A 19792-nucleotide genomic window follows, 5' to 3' on the forward strand; every position below is an offset into this window, starting at 1 on the left:
TGTGATCTGTCAGGGCTCCCACTTGGTAATTAGTCCCATGGAAATGCACAGGTTGACATGCAGCAAGATAGGAAGATAGATCATTCCTGAGAATTGTTGCCACCATAACAGTCACTCAACGCCCTTCATACAGTCATTCACAACGTCCCTGGTCAAGTGTGGAGTCAGAAAGCAGAGAGAGCGTCTCATTCAACATTACCCAGTCATAATAGTCAAATTTCTCTTCTTCTTTAAATGAAAATCTATAAGAAAATAAGTTCAAAACCTGTAATACAACTTGAGAAATATTAAATGGGCTTTTAGAATGTATAAATACTTTTTAAAAGTTTCTTAAACTTGACTACACGCAATACACACAAATTAAGGTGTTTTTGATAAATAGAAAATTTCATAGTATAACTTAAAGACATAAACTACCAATAGACATACATACTTTTTAAAAGGCTAAGAATTTTGGTCATCGTCAGGTTCTCTAACTCATACATCTACACTGAGTGTGAGCTCAGGAAGTTAGGGGAAGAGAGTTCAAGGGGCTCAATCACAGGAAATTTTATTTTATTTTATTTTTATTTTTATTTATTTTTTTTTTTTTGCGGTATGCGGGCCTCTCACTGTTGTGGCCTCTCCCGTTGCGGAGCACAGGCTCCGGACGCACAGGCTCAGCGGCCATGGCTCACGGGCTTAGTTGCTCCGCGGCATGTGGGATCTTCCCGGACCAGGGCACGAACCCGTGTCTCCTGCATCGGCAGGCGGATTCTCAACCACTGCGCCACCAGGGAAGCCCCCACAGGAAATTTTAAGTAGCATCTGCATTAGTTGGCTCACTCTGATGCTAACACTGGCACTGTAGCTCAAATTACAGACATCACAATTAAAACGGTTAGTCACCTGCTATAGCCAGTTAGGAAACATTATGGATGGGATCTCTCTTTGCATTATAACAACAAAAATGTAAAATACAAAGGAAGAAATTTAACAAGAAGTGGACAAGACCTAAATAAAGAAAACTATAAAGTGATATATGTTTTTAAAATAAAGATTTGAGAAACTGGAGAACCTTACCATGCTCTGAACACATTAGCTAAGGCATCACTCTTCTCTACTCCACTACCCCTATTGCTATCTAAAAGATCAGAGACAAAGAAATATCTTTGACTGAAACAAACAAATATCTTGTTTCCTTGTCTGCTTATTTATTTTCTGTCTTGGAGTGCTAAAATAAGCTTGTGAAAGTAAGTTCTTTGTTTTTCATCTTTAATCATGTCTGGCACACTCATTTTAAGAATTTTTAATATATAAAGAGTTATTATAACCCAATACATATTCAAATTTTTGCTGTAGAAAAATAGTAAAGGACATTAAGATATAAATAATAATACAAATTGATAAAAAATTTTAAAAGTTAAACTTCAATAAATAGTCAAAAACCTAAATTGGGGCTTCCCTGGTGGCGCAGTGGTTGAGAATCCGCCTGCCGATGCAGGAGACACGAGTTCGTGCCCTGGTCCGGGAAGATCCCACATGCCGCGGAGCAACTAAGCCCGTGAGCCATGGCCGCTAGGCCTGCGCGTCCGGAGCCTGTGCTCTGCAACGGGAGAGGCCACAACAGTGAGAGGCCCACATACCGCAAAAAAAAAAAAAAAAACCTAAATTGAAAGTACATGGGATAGCATTTTGACCTCTAGTTTTTATAAATTTGGTAATAAGTGTCAAAGGAATTTTAATTGTGTATGCCCTTTGACCCAGTAATTCTACTTCTTAAGAAGGAATAGAAGATTCACAAAAAAGAGTATATGTATATACGGATCCTCAGTACAGAGTTCTCTCTAATAGAAAAATGGACAAAAGCACCTAAATATCTACCAATGAACTAATGAGCAAATAAGGTATGCTACAGCCATGTGAAGTAATGATATGAAGAAGCCACTAAGTATTGTTTTCTCAAAGATTATGAAAAGATTTGGAGAAATACACGGAAAATTGATGACAGAAAAACCCCAAAACAATGCAATACTGCCTACACAGTATTATCTTAATTTGGAAGTATGTATTTGTGTAAATATATATTTTAAAATATTAGGGCACAAACACACCCAAATTAGCAATGACTCTCCCTGGGTGTTGCAAACTGTTTCCCTTAACCTGCTTTTCTTTATACTTATAAGGTTTACAGTGAAAATTACATTACTTTTATAATTTTCAAAGCCAGTCACAGTTATTTTTAATTGCCAACTGGTTTATTCAAAAATTAACCCAGAACTTAGCTGTTAAGTCTACTGAAGACATATTACAAAAGGGAATATTGTCTGATATGTGTAGTCTAATTGTTTCATTGGAGAAAATTCACCCTCATACGTATTTCTACTTCGTTTCAGGTTAAGCCGTGTAATTTTATACTGTTTTCTTTCTTTTTGGGGCACATTTGGTAGTTGACTTAATTTTTTCATAGATTAAAATGCAAGCATTTTATTAGTGTGCTTGAATACCATTGGCCCAATTCTCACTTTAGAAAGAAACAGTAAACTGTGATTCATGAGTATGGATGGAAACTGAGTGGTCATTTAGTCACATTAGAGCTGTTACATTTCCTTAGCATAGAACCCAGATATCATAATTGTTTTAGATCTTTCTGGATATCAAAATATATTTGCTCTCAGATTCTTGATGATAACAAAAGGTAATCCTTGAGCATTTAGAACATAAGAAAGGCTCAGAAGAATTTATTCTCAATGTCAGATATCTTTCACTATTATTAATAGTAGATGAACATGGATATTGTTTTAAATATGGATTCAATTAAGCCACACTTACATCAATGGGAAAGTTTACATATCCTTTCCATTTTAACACCTTATAGGCACTTTTACCCACCAAATTATAGACATTCTTCCAAATCTCATGGTCAATGTCTATTCTCATTTCTGAATTTGGTATAAAAAGCAAAGTTCTTGCCACATTCACTTCACTCTTCGTAGCCACACTTGAGTCACCATGGTCCTCTCAAATCCATCTATGACAGCTGCTAGGATGAATGCCAAGATTTTCAGGCATAAAATAACCCAATCTAGTAGAATCCAGATTATACTCCTAATCACACGGGGCTTGGGTTGTTCACTGAGTTTCAGGTTACATATGTAAGATCATCCACTGGGTTAGAAACAATGGTGATGCAATCTGGAATGTGCTACCAAATCTTAAATATTATACACTGAAGCCAGTAACTTTTCTCTGGACCAGACTGAGATAACTCTCTCCCCTTGATAGAGTCTTGGGATTACCACCACAACCTTACACTTGGCTTTGACAGTCGTCTTTTCTATCACAATTGTAGGTGTCTGAATAAATAAGCTCCTAATCTGCAGATCCATATATTTTTCCTTTAGTTTATCAAAACAATAGCAAGGACAGATGCATTACCAAAATTTTTCCCAGAATGTTGATGGCCCAAGTCTACATATGCTGAAAGAAGTCATCCTAAATGGAAAGTGTCTTAACTGAGTCTTCTAGGAAGCAGAGGATGGGGCAAGGGTTAAGGTGTTAACACTTTTTAGGAGGTGTTAGCCCTGGTGGTGAAGATGAGAGAAAAGGTGAAGCAAAGCAAAGAAATGTGAAAGCAGTGTGCTATGGTGTATTACCACACTGGTTTCTGCTTAACAAGGAGCCACAAAGACACATGGTTGATTGCCTTGTCCTCATGTTACCTGGCACTCAGAACTGCAAGTTTTGCAAAAAGGAAGCAAGCCTTGAGGAGTCCGTGGGGAAGAGAAAGAAAACAGAAGGAATTGATGTACCTGACTCCTTCCCTTTCCCACTGGTCAAGATTCACCTCACAGAGAGCCAGGTCCTCAAACTTCCAGGATTTTCACGTAAGTCAGAAAGTGGAGGGGGAAAATAGCACAGGCAGCATGTTGATCAAGAAAGAAAATGAAAGAACATGTGCGAATCTGAAAAGCGATCTGAGATTTGTGTCTCCACAAAGACAGGGACACTGTCGTCTTTGTAGTTTTCTCATGTGCACAAACTGTAAGATTTCATGTTTAAGTATTTGCATTCCAAAACTCTGAATTAGTCTTCATGTTAAGCATATTAGAAAGACAGGACTTTAAGATTTGTGGGAAATGGAATATGAATCAACTATCAATATGTAAAAATCTCATAAAGAAAAACTATAGATTATATCAGTAAAAATATTTTCTTTTTTCAATAAAAATACAAAAGTGTTCAAAAATACTTTTTAAGAAATTACAGCAAATCCATCATTTTGTCTATTAAATTCTTCATCTAAAATTGTATTGTTCGTATCAAAGTATAGTTTTAAAATAAGATTTGGAATTTGTGGAATAAAATACATTGAATTTGAAATTTTATCTTCTCTGTTTGTTATACCACCATTATTAATACCATGAGTCATCATCAGGAAAAATGAGGAATTGAGCAACGGGCTAACGCTTGCAGAACCGATTTAGCATGTGCTGCGGAGATGGTACAGCAACTTGCTTCCGGATGTGAAGCATTTTGGTGCATATCAAATTGAGACTTCTGCTTAAATTCCAAGACAACAGGAAGGGTAATGTTTAACATCCCAATGCATGCGTAATATTTATTTATAGATACATGATACCCCTGTACCTCTACATTTACATATGAATGTATTCAGAATTTGGTTTATCTATGTATCATAATATAGAGATATATTTGGAGAAAGAGAGGAAAAGCCGAGGGCAGAGACAAGTTATCTAAACTCAAACAATATTTAAAGCCTAGGATATGACTTGGGGGAGCATTAAACCATCAACAAGTGCTAACTTAATTTTAACTTTTACATATATTCATTGCTAGGTTTTGAAAGTTTATCCTAATGTCTCTACCTGTAACTATTGTCTTTTTGGACCTAACTGAACATGTCAAAGTCCCCATGAATCTGTTCCTCTGCCCTCAGTTCTGATGACATGCAAAATCACCCTCTAAGGATATTTCTTGAGATGTTGGTTAAAGCTTTGAAACTGGTATGAGATAGCTTGCGGAAGCATCATCCACTAAAATTCCCTCAAGCTCTCTGTAAATCCAGTTCAAATATTTAATTTTTACGAATCCATGTATCAAGAGAAGTATCTCCATGAGGGTCTAGTGCCTATAAGAAAATTTCAGTTCAGGGACATTCTGAAGGTTTGTATCTGACCTTTCTTCAGTTTTAATCACTGAAGTCCTCGACAGCTTAATAATTTGAAGATGCTGGGTCACCATCTAACTTAGTAAGGCCTGCCACAGAGACTTGGTCACCTCTGATTGCTCCCATAAGTCTTAGCACATCTGGTACACTGTCCCTGGGTGAGAAATGTTTTCCATAACACCCCTCTTGTTCACCACCCTGCATATAAATTGTTTTTATTAACCTGAGGATGATACAGCACTGTATATGTGTGTGAGCTTTTGCCATTTTCAGCTTTATCCTAAAGAAAGAGAGTTGATTGTTTTCTCCAAAATGGAATTAAACACTGTTTATCAACAATGTCTTCTTTTCTATTTTTCTACCATTTTTTAATATGGGTCAAACTAGCCTTCAATTTGACATGAGATTAAAGAACTAAACATTGTAACAAGACTCTTTGAGACAATTTACAATATGCCAGAGTTGTGGGAAGAGAAGAGCCAGATAAAAACAATAGATTACTTTGAAAGATTTTCCCATTGGACAACATATCTAGATGTAAATATCTTAGGAGTATCCAATTGTATATGGAAATATATATAGTTGTATGATTGGCACATTTCTTTGCTCAGAACAATAAACAAAGTGATAGACAATCTATTCTGTTTTATATCAGTATACTTTACAAATCTAATGAAAGTCATATTTCTGCTTTCTTTGCAATTTCCCATATGGATAATAATAGCATGGAAGTTGATCCAGATGGATAAAACTACAGTTTTATAGTATGGCATTACATCTGTATCCTCCACCTTAACCTTAGTCAAGGAGGAATGTATCTCAGGGCCATTAAAGTGAAGTAAAGAAAATTGAGCGTCTTGATAAAGAAAGTGGACCCAAGACAACGTGACTGCATTTTTATTAAGAAAAGTCTGCAGGTGGAAGTAGTTTGTGCTGGAATCCATCTTATCTTGATAAAAGCCAAAATATTTGCATACTGAAGTCATCTGCCAACCCATCATTGACACTTATCTTTTGAACAAAAACAGTGTTTAAATTCTCCTCTGATTTAATCCTATCTAACCTGAATTCATACACAAACACCATGTTGTTCACAAAAATATAAAAAAGGAAGAGGAAGTAACTAGATAATGTGAGAGGAGTAACTATTACTCTTTTGTATTCTTCCTCTCTTCAATAACATACTATAGTTCCCTCAATCTCCCAAGAACTTGGAGGTTTTGTTGCTGTATTTACATTTTACTACTCAGCCACCTTTCCAGAATTTCCTTTAACTTCACATCATACAATTCACCTGCAAAGGAAGTTTCATGTGACTCCAATTTAAGATACTTATATTAAAATCTTAGTTTTATCTCCTGACACGAATCTAGCTACTAGATTCATCTACATGCAGATATCACCGAAATCTGCTATTCACTTTCCCTCTCCTTCCTGTCCAATGGAAGGTCTCACTGACATCCCTATCTAGACAATATTAAAGTGTGACTTCTTATAGTTCTTCCTTATATCCTGTAAGATCATCTTCATCATATTTTTGCTAGCTGATCATTTAGCTATACGATCATTTGCATGTCCAATCACTTTGTTTTACATTTTATACAGCACTGCCCACACCTCCACACCTTGTGAAGCTATCTTTTTGTCAGGCTTTGAGGATTCCTCCCTTGGATAGTCACAGAATCTTAGGGTTCTAATTTGCGATCATAATTGTATAATGTTCAAGCCTGAAAGAGGCTCAAAGACCTATCCGTCTCTCACATTGCAGCTAAGGGAAAATGCCGTAGGTGGCAAAGACAGGATTAAAACACCAATCACTATATTTCAAGTTCACAGCTCATACTGCAACAGCTTGCGCTTACAACCCATAAGAACTGCTGCAAATTAGTCCTCTTCAAATTAGCAGTCTTAAAATTGTCAGTACTCTCTGCGCTCTTGTATTAGTCAGGGTTCTCCAGTCAGGGTATACAGAGATAGATACATGTAAGAGGGTATTTATTATAGAAATTGGCTCACATGTTTATGGAGGCTGAGAAGCCCCGCAATCTGCTGTCTGCGAGCTGGACAAGTAGGAAAGCTCATGGTGTAATACGGTCCAATTTGGAAGCCCTGAGAACCAGGGGAGCTGATGATGTAACTCCTGGTGTAAAGGGGGTTCGTTCACTCTTCCAAGTTCCAGGGTCAAGTGGTCTGAGAACCAGGAGCTCCAATGTTCAAGGGCAGGAGAAAACAGACATTCCAGGTGGATTAAAGATAGAGAATTTACCCTTCCTCTCCATTTTTGTTCTATTTAGTCCCTTAATCAATTGGATGACACCCACCCACATTGGGGAGGGGATCTTCCTTACTCAGGCTACTGATTCAAATGCTCATCTCTTCTGGAAACTCTCTCACAGGCACAGCCAGAAATAGTATTTTACTGGCTACCTGGGTATCCCTTAGCCTAGTCAACTTGACACATAGAATTACCCAGCCCAACTGCACACATCTTCCAGAGGATCCCAGGCCAGGTAGATGTTTACACGGTGCTTTAAAACTTGTCGGTTCCCTGCCTCATCTTTTACTCCATTATCCCTCCTTATTCTCTCAGACATACTTGCTCACTTTTACTATATCTCTTAAGTCTGCTTTTGCCTAAAACCCATCCTTTAAGCATTCTCTTGTAATCTACTACAGCCATTTTAATTCTATCTCCTTCCACTTAAAAGGTTTCTAAGATTCACCTCCCTTAACTTCTCAGAATAGTCAGCTTTCTTCATCAGTGTTGATGGTTTCATGCTTCTGATGATAAATCCACAAATATTTTTAGTACTTCCTATGAGGCAGTCACTGTGGAAACACTGAGGATATTTATCAGGAACCTCATATGCACCACTTCAGGTCCTCTCTGCCTCACCTCTGTCTTGTCCCAGTTGCATTACTGGCTCTGAGAGGGCTTTGGCCAACTTTAAGCCTGAGCACTTTATTTCATGCTTGTGCCATCGCTTCTCCCTCAACTAACTGTGGCCCAATGGAGGGGAAAGGCGGGTCCCTACAACCACATAATGAAGAAAGGAACTTGAGCCTTTTCACATATGTTGGTAGTAGCCAAAAATGGACTACCATTCCATTGTATTCCCACTTAGAACTTGTCTAAAGGACAGTGTTAGGGAAAATCTTACCAGCAGGCAGAGATAAGAGCAGTACACTGCATCATTCACTTAATGTGGAGGGAGAAGTGATCTGAAGGATGGTTATACATGAACTCATGGACAGTGGGAAATTCCTTGGCTACTCAGTCATGGGCAGAAGAATGAAGCTGGAGGATTGTAGATAAGGAAGTCTTGAGTAGAGTTCTACAGATGGACTTTTGGGGTAAGTGTAAAGCACATAACTCTTTGTGTCTCCAGTTAATCCTCACAAGAAAAAATGTTCTCCACAGAGTAAGCCCTCAATAACGACATGGATAGGATGACTTGTCTCATAGATATCAACCAGCTTGTTTCCTCTGCTGCCCCAGAGCCTAAATGAGCTTGTGCAATGGGACTATGGAAAGAGTGGACATGGTGGAAGGAATGGAAACTATGTATGGGCTCCTTCTCACAAAGCCCATTCTAGTTACTGCCACTTCTTAATGTCTACCAGCAGCAAGATGGAGCCTGTGGGGGGCACCATTCCTTGAAGCAACTAGCAACTTGAGAGCTGATGGATCACATTGGAACTCATCTCCTTAAGGATAAACAATGTCTCCTTACCAGAATCTAAGAGACGAATTAGTCAAGAGAAGATGAGAGAGATATTCCAGATGGTAGTACCAATATGAGAGAATGCCTAAAGGTAAGAGAGACGGTGGTCTGTTCCAGGAACTGAAAATATTCTGGATAAAAGTTCAGAGAGGTGGTAAAACATGCAGCTGAAGAGAGAAATGAGGCCAGGTGAAGAAGTCTTAAACACTCCTTCAAACCACAAAGGAATATTTGAGTCTATTATCACACTGGTAACCTGAAAGAGGTAAATCTCAGTTTGTAATGTGCCTTTAACAAAAGCCGCATTAAATTTTAAAATAGCAAATGAGATTCCTGCATTTGAAGGCAGATCTGTTTCCAGCCCTCAAGGTATAAACCTCTTCTTTTGCTTGTCTTCTGTATGCCTCTCTCCATAAAACATTAGAGACCTGAGGAATGTACTAAATACTTGAGACTTTCATTATGAGTGTCTTCATAGTATCTCACTATTGGAAGTTTTTTAATGGGCATCTAGTTCATGTTTCTTCTTGGATCTCCTATTTTGTAATCTCAAAAGTGCATTTTGTTTCTTATGAGAAATATAAAAATAAAATAAGGAAAAATAATATCAAATTGAAGCTTTCATATAAATTGAGAGTCTGTAAAGACTGAGTTACAAGAATCTATAATTCAGAGATTGGAAACCCAAATGTCTTCGGTTGTGAGACAGGTAGAGAAAACGAGTAAAATGAAATTAGGGTACAATGGTAGAGAGGGATACAGAAATTTTTGCTAACCAGATTGAGTGTGCCTCTTTTAAAGACATTCAAATTCTTTCTTTTAAATTGAATTCTGTGTCGATAGATAGGCTCACCTTGTGGTTTCTAATACATGGTACCCACCTGTATATAGTTGGTGCTTCCCAAAATTAAATGATCATCAAAATCACTGGGCAATCTACTAAAACATTCAAATTTCTGGGTTCCAATCTTAAGATTCTTGTTTTTCTGTGATTTGTTTTAGTTTGTTTTGGTTTTATAGTTTTTCTCTTTGGTCAGCGAAATCACTGATTTAGGTGCATTTATTCAGCAAATAGTTTACCTAATGTTTAAAATTTGTCGGCAACTGTTGTAGGTACTAGGAATATAGTAGTAAATAAGCCTGTTTTCCTAATATCATGAAGCTTACATTCTAAGTAATGTAATAGAAATGGACATGTCTCTATTCTCAGTGACACCTTAATGAACTAAATTATGTTTACTTTATTAGCCAAGGATTAATTAAGGTTTAAATTAGTCATTTAAAGAAAAAACTACTTATTCATCCATGAGTAAAACGAAACCATATAATCACTCTATTCTTGCACCCTTTTATTACTTCTATTATTTAGAAATAGTGATTCTATTTGACAGTCTATTTTATAAAGTCAATTCTATAACTCCAGTTTTATAAAATTATTCAGATAGAATAGCTTACATAAGGTTTACTCAATTAATATTAAATTATTCATTGACTTTTTAGTATTATTCAAAACAGGATATAAAAAGCAAATTAAAAATATCTAAGAGACTAGAGTCGTCTATTTTCTTTATTCTATGAACTTGACTTTAATACATATCTTCTTCCTACAGCACCTCGGCACTGTCTTCTATTTTGTCTCAATTTTTAAGGGCTGCTCATAGGAGGTATATTTATAATCTAGAGTACAAAATAAGATTAGTTGTTTAAGACAAGTATTTCATGGCCTCCTACCAGAATAGAATCTTCCCCAAGAATCTTGCATTTTCTTCTTTTGAGTCACATCAAATAGTTTCTCCACTTCCACCCACCCTGGTCTCATCCACTGGGTGGTCAGCATACAGTCTACTTAACAACAGCTGGGGGAAAACAACCACCCTGAATAACCTCCATTTTGATATAAAAATTACAACTCCCAAGAGTCTTAAAGCATTGTGGTCCTGACTTGCTGACCTCGGCCAACTGTTGTGGCCACTCACAAATGAACTCAGTAAGGAAATTAGAAAAACTCTGGAATGTGGTTTTTTGGCCAGAATAAACTCAATCTAGAGAGAGGAAAAGAGACTCTCCATTTCATTTTTCAGGGTAATGTCTATCACAGGGAAGGCCTAATGAACTCTCAAACACACCAAGAATTTTTTTTTTTTTTTTTTTTTGTGGCTACGCATTCATTGCAGGTGGACCCTCCTTTACCCAGGGTTCTTTGTGCGCAAGCAGCTGCACTGTGAAATTACTTTGGTAGTTAAACAAAAATAAAATATTTTCCCTTTTGAAGTGGTTAAAACAAGATTCTTCAGCTATCACAGAAGGAACCATGTAGCATGAGCTAGAAATATTATCTTATTAGACTAGTTCTTTCTTCTCATCTATTTCGTTCATTTGGACATTTTATTCAGTATTTACTAAGTGAAAGATACTAAGTAAAGTGCTTCATTTGTTTGTCTGACGTAGAAAAACAAAATCCTTTGCTAGCTGAGTAATTTACAGCGACTGCATTATCATCAAGCTTCTTCTAGATGACCGAATCTTTATTTAGGGCAGAGAACTTGTTGGATACATTCAAATGCATAATATACTTAAAAACAGGGTACTGTATAATCACATATGGGAGGAAAAAAGGTCTAGTGCTGCCAGAGTTAATAGCTCATACATTTCACGGAACAAGTTTGCTTTTGGATATGGCTAAAGCATAATAATTCTTAATGATTTTTCTTTCAAATCTTTCCTGTAAGCATACATCTGCTCCTTTTGAGATTTAATTGTAGATGCTGCCTATGTTGGCCAAAGGGAAAATATCTGTGTTCCCTTCACAACACCTCTCAGTTTGCATTTAATCAAAGGCCTGACTTCATTTGATCTCAGTTCCACATCCCTATTTTTCACACTTCACCTTAGAGGCAACGGGCTTACCAAATAGAAGCATTGCTTTTGGAGTGACGGTGAGGGGCAAATTTCATTGCAAAGTTGAGCAAGTGTTGGACTGGTGCGCTCATCGTCCTTATTGAATTCTTTGCCAAGGAAATCCAATCCATGATAAATAGACAAATGTCTGAAATCATTGTGGCTCAGTCTCTGATGAGGCAGCTGCCTCCATGCTGTGTTTGTTGTTCTGGGATATTGTAAATACTAATATTTTATAAGCTCTGGAGCAGTTGAGAAATGAATCTCATAAACAGAATTCAGTATTTCCAAGTTTTCAGAAACACACAGCCTGAAAGAGTCTCACTCTTGGTCAGCCTGTGGGTTTGGACGTCAGCTCCGGGAGCTGTGATGGTCAGAGGAAATTTGGGGTATGCAAAGTCTCAACTGCTGCCTTTCAGAAAGATAGGAAGTTTGAGTGTAATGACCATATATCATTTCTACTGGTTTAAAATGATAGATTAGAAAAGAATACCTGCATTTAAAATTATAAAAAGTGTTGTAGATAGATTAATAAAACCAGTTTGAAAAGATAGGTTTAAAAAACCCACAGTGTTGCTTACTAAAAAGGCACCATAATTATTTATTTTCTTTTCCAGCAGAAACAAAGGATGTTATATCATATCGCATGCAAAGCATCAACTGAGGGTATTCTGTTAAAACACTAAACTAATTAAGTCACACTCTTTTCGAATTCTCACTCTCCTCTGGCAAATTTTTGGATCCAACCTATATCTGCAGCCCCTTTCTCCCTTATGTGCTTATTTCTATATTCACAGAACCATGCCTCCTTGCTCTTTCTCGATTCTTCTCTTTTCTCTCATAACTAACTGTGTCTTCTTTGAAGGTGGTGGCTCTTCTGCCCACTAACGACTTAGGTTTGCTTTGCAGAGAAGTACCTCTCCATGTAGTATGTGTGTCATTCTAGAAGTGCAACAAAAAATAAAGATGCCGACTCCCTTTATATACTGGAGATAGACAGCTTAGCGGATATGCAGGCAAATGGATGAGGACTGAAATAAAAACTACATCTTAAATCACTACCACCAATAAAAACATATTGATCAATACATGGCTAAAACAGACACTGTGTAAGAGTAATAAAGTAGATGAAAATATTTTGTAAATTATATAGCACTATACACACATTACTGTGATTGTTTTCCCTTTAAGACACTGCACTGAGAGTGAATTAAATAAGATGCCAATTGCCTATCAAAAACGTAGCCTTAATTAGAGTTGGGAACCCCCCTCTTTGTATTAAAGGGCAATAATGATGGAAAGACCTGCTACATGTGGGATCTTTTCTTTATCCTAAGTCGGTGATGCTATTTGGGTAACAACTGATGAAAGGACTAGGGTGCCAACCAATTTGCAGTTAAGTGGCTAATTAAGACCCAAAGCAAAGCTGCCAGGAGGTTGGGTCTTCTAGCTTTAAAGTGACACATAAAACCAATTAGAATGGAGCTGGCTTTGCTAGGACATATTTAAATTTGGACACAAGTTTGGGCCAGTTATTACTTTATGTTAATATATTCTCTCGTAAGACAGCATCAGAGAGAAAAGGGAATCGTTTAGGACATAAGAAATAAATTACTTGGATTCGCTGAACTTCAGATGCGAATAAAAAGCAAAACTATAAAACCCATTTCTATGTTTGCAGTCCTAATAGGGGTAGTAGAGTAATTAGATTTCCTAGTCTCAGAGGAAAAGAGAATAGTGCATGACGCATACTGTTATCCAAGAGGAGAAAAATCTCTTAATTCTTGCGTGTGTTGTCACCTGTCTGTCATATTGTCTGAGTGTGACACCTAGCCCAGAATGGCAAGATTTTTAGAATTGTTATATTTCAACTTGGGACAATCCAGTGTTCCATTTAAATATAGCTGCTCTAATAGCAGAGGGGGAAAGACAGATTCTTTCCGGGTGTAGAGAGAAGGTTTGAAGTTGAGGAAAAGTAAAGAGGATTGGAAAAGATGGAAATTATAACACAAATTATCCACGTGTAAGGGAATACTGGTTGGGGGAGAGTAGACAACTTTTAAAATCATAGTGCCAGAGGCATCTGAGAGTTGTGGGAAAGCACAGTCCATTTATACCTTGCTCTTGTGATTTATGATGTCACCATTAAACCCCTTGATGGCATTATATCCTTATAATTTGCAGTTGCCTAGCATTTTTTCTATATACAACTCAATAACTCATTGTGTAGCTATTTCACACGCACATAAACACACACGTTAGTGTGAATGTGTGTGTGCTGAATCTGTCATCAGTGAAAACCATGATTTTTGATGTAATAATAAGTTGGGTTAATAAAAGGAAAGAAATCACAGGCTGAATGTGTAGTCACTATAATGCCAGCTTTGTCATGAGGCATCGCAAGGAGACAGCACTGCATGTAACTATAAACAGATATCATTTAGATGGTGTATATATTCTTTTTAAGAATTAAAGAAGCAAAACTGTTTGCAGGGTCAGCCAAAAGTCGTTATTAAAGGAAATATGTGAGACTGCACAAAGATAAAGAAGGAAATATATTCAATTCACCTCAACATTGTAGTAATAGGATTAGAAAATAACAGGATTAGAAATATTAAACCTTCAGGGCTAAATTCTGCTGCCCCCGGAGATGTGTGGTTGGATCTCCTCCCTGCCCAGGGAATTTCTGTTTCCTTCCAGAGAGACTGGTCCCGGCCAGTAATTGTGACACCGTAAATCTGGGAAAGAGAAGGTTTTGGAACCTTTGCTTTAAGACTATAATACAACTAGTCATCAGCATTTCTGCGGGGGTGAGAGGTTCAACATCTCTTAAGTTAGCTTTTAAACTGACTTCTGTAATTATTCTCCAATGGAAACATGAATGCCAGCGACTTTCTGGAGAGTTATTTTTATTTCTATTTGACTATTTTAGCTGCAATGCTGGATATACACTGCTGTATCTCTGAGAATGTTGTTCTAAAATGCTATATTTATAAAATGACCAAAGAGCACATGCTGCCTGGATTAAATTTATCCCAAGATGAGAGGTTTTATCTCTAATCATCTGCTTGTTGACTAATCTGGGTGCTTCTTGTGCAGGTTTGATAGTTGAAATGTAACAGGCTAAAGTAATCCACATCCTAAAGGGGTATCCCTTTGTCTCTGCCTTTGCCTTCCTGAAACCTGGAGATAATGAACACTGCTGCTTTAAATTCATCATGCCATAGAGTAACATTCTCATTGAATGAGACTGCTAGCTTGATACGAGAAAAAGTGGGGTGCTCTCTTTAAAGGCGTGTAATATATAAGATCACAAAATTATTTCACTTCTCAGGAAAATATTTTTAAAATACATAGGATGGCTTTTCCACAATATGTTTAAAGCCCACATGAAGTATAATTCTGGAGTATTTGTTTCTATGGAATTGTATTCTCAGCTATTCTGTGGTCCATGTCACATTATGTTATTATTTTCACGAGTCTCATATAGTAGACTGTGAACTCCTTGACAAAAGGGACCTGTACTTGCCATGCTTATATTCTCACCAGAATTTCACACAATTCCAAGCACATTATAAGCATTCACTAAATATACCTTAAGAAAGATTGACTATTTTGTGTTTAAGACACTTAATGGTGAGCAATATACCCCCGTTACCTGCAGTAACTTCTTCCAGGGACTGCCTTTCTTTGCTTTAGGGTTTAGTTATAAAAGTCTAAATTGGGATTAGATCCTTTGTCTTACAGATCTGCCTTCCATGAAGTGAGGAAATCAATAAGAAGGATATTCATAACAAGTTCAATATCCCAGCCTCTCTCTTTGGAAGCTTTTAACGCCAGCAAAGAAAAATTAATGAATGAGAAACTTTTAAGAAAGAGAGTTTTGGAGCGAGCATAGAATCATTTGCCTTTCTGCTGTGCTATACTAGGGCCTATCAAAAATTGTAAGCAGCTTTACTGCTGGCTACATTTCCTCCCATGGGTTATTTCCTTTTCTATTAAGTAATTCCTTAATGCCCAGGGAGTTAAACATTCTGTTGAAAAGAGAGTTCTTAGCATCTTCTAAGATTCAAAGCCTTACTGCAAAGTTTTTCTTGATCTTGTAATTTTAAAGTGCTACCGGCATAGTTAAATGTCTCTCTCATGATATATTTATTTTAGTGATATTTTTAAGGTTATGCACGTTTGAAGACAGATGTTGTGTAATAAGAATCTTACTCTGAAGTATTTTCTACCTCATTTTGCTGTTATCTAAAACCTTTTAGAAGCCAGCTACACATTTGGCCTTTTCCTTTTTTATATATATAACTTTATTTATTGTATTTATTTATTTTTAGCTGCATTGGGTCTTCATTACTGCACGCGGGCTTTCTCTAGCTGCTTAGAGCGGGGGCTGCTCTTCGTTGAGGTGCGCGGGCTTCTCCTTGCAGTGGCTTCTCCTGTTGCGGAGCACGGGCTCTTGGCACGTGGGCTTCAGTAGTTGCAGCACGCAGGCTCAGTAGTTGTGGCTTATGGGCTCTAGAGCACAGGCTCAGTAGTTGTGGCACACAGGGCTTAGCTGCTCCGCGGCATGTGGGATCGAACCCGTGTTCCCTGCATTGGCAGGCAGATTCTCAACCACTGCGTCACCAGGGAAGCCCTGGCCTTTTCTAATTCTCAACCCAATACAGAAATCAGCGTAGTAGCTAAAGAAAAAGGGAAAATCAAAGATATTTTGAGTTATATTTTGTTTTCCCCTGGGGCTGATGAAAGCATCGCCTTTGCAATTTCCAGCCAACATTTTAGAGGTGCATGAAAATGTCCACCAAAATATGAAATTCTTTTAAACACATTTTATGAATGTATTTAGCGTTTCTTCACTAATGAAAAGCATGCATTGCAATTATTGTCAAAGGTGGAAAAATTTATTTTCTTGATTTTTAAATGGAGATATGATTCAATTGTAAATAGTCTTCTCTTGAAATTAGTACATCAGCAGAGAGAACTTATTTATTTGCCAATTTTCCCCTTTCCTGCTTTTGATAAAAATCGTAGACTCCAGTCTTTGAATTTTTGTTGTTTCCAATGGTCCAATGTCTTATTGGCCTTGCTCAGGGTAGGAGCAGTTTTGGAAATGATAGGTTGCTCTTCAATATCATAGTGATGTATTATCTAAGAGCTGACATGGTTTTAGCAGTTTGGCATGTTAAAGGGACTTGCCAGAATGGATACAGCATACTGAGGTGTGAGTGTTTGTGTGTGTGTGTGTATGCACACATGTGAGTGTAATCCTCACATGTGAGTGTAATCCTCAAGTGAAGAGACATCTATTCTGGTATTAGCCGTGTACTTGGGCCCATCTACAGTTTGATTGTACATCACTTATGATGTGTTTCTAACAGGGAGGATACCGATCTTGATGAATAGCTAAAAGGTAAGATCATTCTTAAAGGTGTGAGTGATTAATAATGGCTATGCATAGATTTTTTTCTAAGAGTGTAAATAAAATATATCATTCACTTGAAGGGCAGGAGTTTGGCAGAGTGATTCACAGTGCATTTAAAAGCATAAAAAGTCAAACCCAGGGTCTCTTCTAAGCATGTCAAAGAGGAAGCTGGTTTAACCATTTGAAATATCTGAGTGAATGTTGAAATATTTGAGTGGATGTAGAGAAATCATATGCCTTATGGAACACTGAAGATGGAGCTAATGTTATTAATTGCCACCAATTAAACACAATCAAAATTTTCTCCTTTAGTAGCTAACAAGTAATAGTATGACAGAGATAACTGGATAAAAAAGATGGTATTTGTGTACTATGGCATTTGGACTATACATTTCAATCCAACTAAGATTTACTATATAACCTTTAGATTAGAGGTTCCTGTGGGAAGTTGCTGTATTAGCATAAATCGTGGCTTTGACATGGTCAGTATTCATACCAAAGTACATAGGGCCTTATTAAATTGTTAACTAGTGCAACAAGACTGACAAAACTTGAAGACAGAAGAATTATTCTAGTGGTGGTATCAAAGGACAGTAACAAGCAAACTACATAGTTGGTCTTTGTTAATTTCTTGCCAATGGTCAAGAGCTCATGACATTTTCACAATGCATACGACAACAAACTTCTTGGTGATGCACTACCTGTCATGCTCTCCTATGGTCCAGCATCACAGGGATTGTGCATATCACAGAAAGAAAGAGTCTCAACCCTTAGGTCAGGGTGGGATTCACCATTTCTTCCACAAGTCCCAGGTAAATGGAAGAGCATGAGTTATGTCTTTCTAGTGAAGGTGGAAAAACAAGTGACTGTCATCATAAACTATGTAAAAAGAAATGTTGGTGACTGTCTAGGATCAAAGGCCTATATCCACTGGAGACAAAAATAAGGTTCATCATTTATACATATATATAATCTTAAGATTATATATATATATATATATATATATATATATATATAATCTTAAGATTATAATCTTAAGAATAAAGATTTACAAGTCACTGAATTTTTAAAAGACTTTATTGACTTAATGTCCTATAAAAGATGCCATGAATATCATTTTCCTCATTTCATGCCTCTCCGTGTGAGGACAGAGGGCATACATCCTGGGTATGAGAGAAGGCACAGTGGCATTCTCTCCCTGCCATTATCATGGCCCTTTTCCCTGTGTTCTGCAGTGGCCCATGTTCCCTGCAAGTCAGGGCTCATGTAAGCAAGCCAAGAAGGAGGCCTATTGATGGATGGAGATCTGATGAATACACGGACACCATTTGAAGCACCACTTTTGAACATGAAGGGCAAAAACGTAGGAAAGACCAAAGGATCATGTCACAGGTGAGACTTCACTCTACCAAGGTGTTCATAGGATTTTTGGAATCTAAACTCCCTTTGAGAAACTCTAAGATAATGAAACATTTTTACTGACTTGAATACAGCATCATATGCAGCCCTCCCCACTCCTCTATACTGTCTCTCTTAAAATACACATTTTGAGAATCTTCGGCCTCTGGGTGTGTGGGCGCCGATATGTGTGAACATTATAGGTGTGTAGATCTTCTGAATATCTTGGGCTTCCTGGGGTAGCAGGATTTAAAATTGGTTCAGTTCTACTAAATAATACATGCCAGGATTTGGGAATCTTTGAATACATGGAACATGTTTCTCATAACACATATTCAAACACAGAAATCAAAGGTGTGTCTCCAGAATAGAAATATTTAAATGATTGTCTGCATCTGGTAAACCTTCTAGTGAAACACTATAATGTGTTGTACTAAGTTCTAACTCCAAGTTATACATTTCAGGGTAAGTAAAAACGAAAGCATCAAGTGGCTCAGAGAAATCAGGACTGGGAGGGTGATGCTTGGGGGGGTGGATAACTGTAGATAGATGTACTAAAAGGTACAGTAGTATATCACTCTCCTTCAAAGTTCCCTTTTAGGATGTATCTGTTTGGGGATTTCATAAAGATACATTTATACTTTTGTTCACCAAATTTTGAGAACACCCTAATCTGAAAAACAAATACTATTTTAATATAATGTGAGTCATATGTAAATAATCACATTGTGGTTTATGGGTAAATGAAATATACTAACCTACCATCAGGCAGATAATTAAACAATTCTGTTTGTTTAATTGAACCTTTGAACCTTTCCCAACAAGTGTGGATTTTTTTCTCTTGACTTTGCCTCTAGAAGGTGAGGGCAAACAAATCATTTCCACTGTCTCTCCTGTCTGCTACATGGCCATGGGAGTGAAGGAATCTGTCTTACTGTTTTCCGCCTCCTCTCCTGTTGCCTATCAGGATCCTTCCCAAGCTTCCCTTTTCCCTGTCCTTTAAAGAAATCTTCAGGGAGCAAGTGGATGCCACTAACCACACAGTGAGCCCAGAGAAGGCCATGACTTCTTATTCTCACACTGGTTGTTGTCATGGCCAAATGGCAAAATGACACATAGAATAAGAGTGAGATGACAACCAGATCACATATATATCTGAAACGAAAGGGAGATAAA

At 37.3% G+C, this 19792-nt stretch overlaps 1 long non-coding RNA gene and 1 pseudogene across 2 annotated transcripts in view; both read right to left on the reverse strand.

Annotated features, from left to right (window-relative positions):
* The window catches only part of LOC136794165 (uncharacterized), a 905160-nt gene that overhangs the window by 807483 nt on the left and 77885 nt on the right, over nt 1-19792 (reverse strand). The window lies entirely within an intron of this gene.
* LOC131755694 (L-lactate dehydrogenase B chain-like) lies at nt 2797-7947 on the reverse strand (annotated as a pseudogene).

This window comes from Kogia breviceps, chromosome 4 (genome assembly GCF_026419965.1).
Source record: "Kogia breviceps isolate mKogBre1 chromosome 4, mKogBre1 haplotype 1, whole genome shotgun sequence".
Taxonomy (NCBI): domain Eukaryota; kingdom Metazoa; phylum Chordata; class Mammalia; order Artiodactyla; family Physeteridae; genus Kogia; species Kogia breviceps.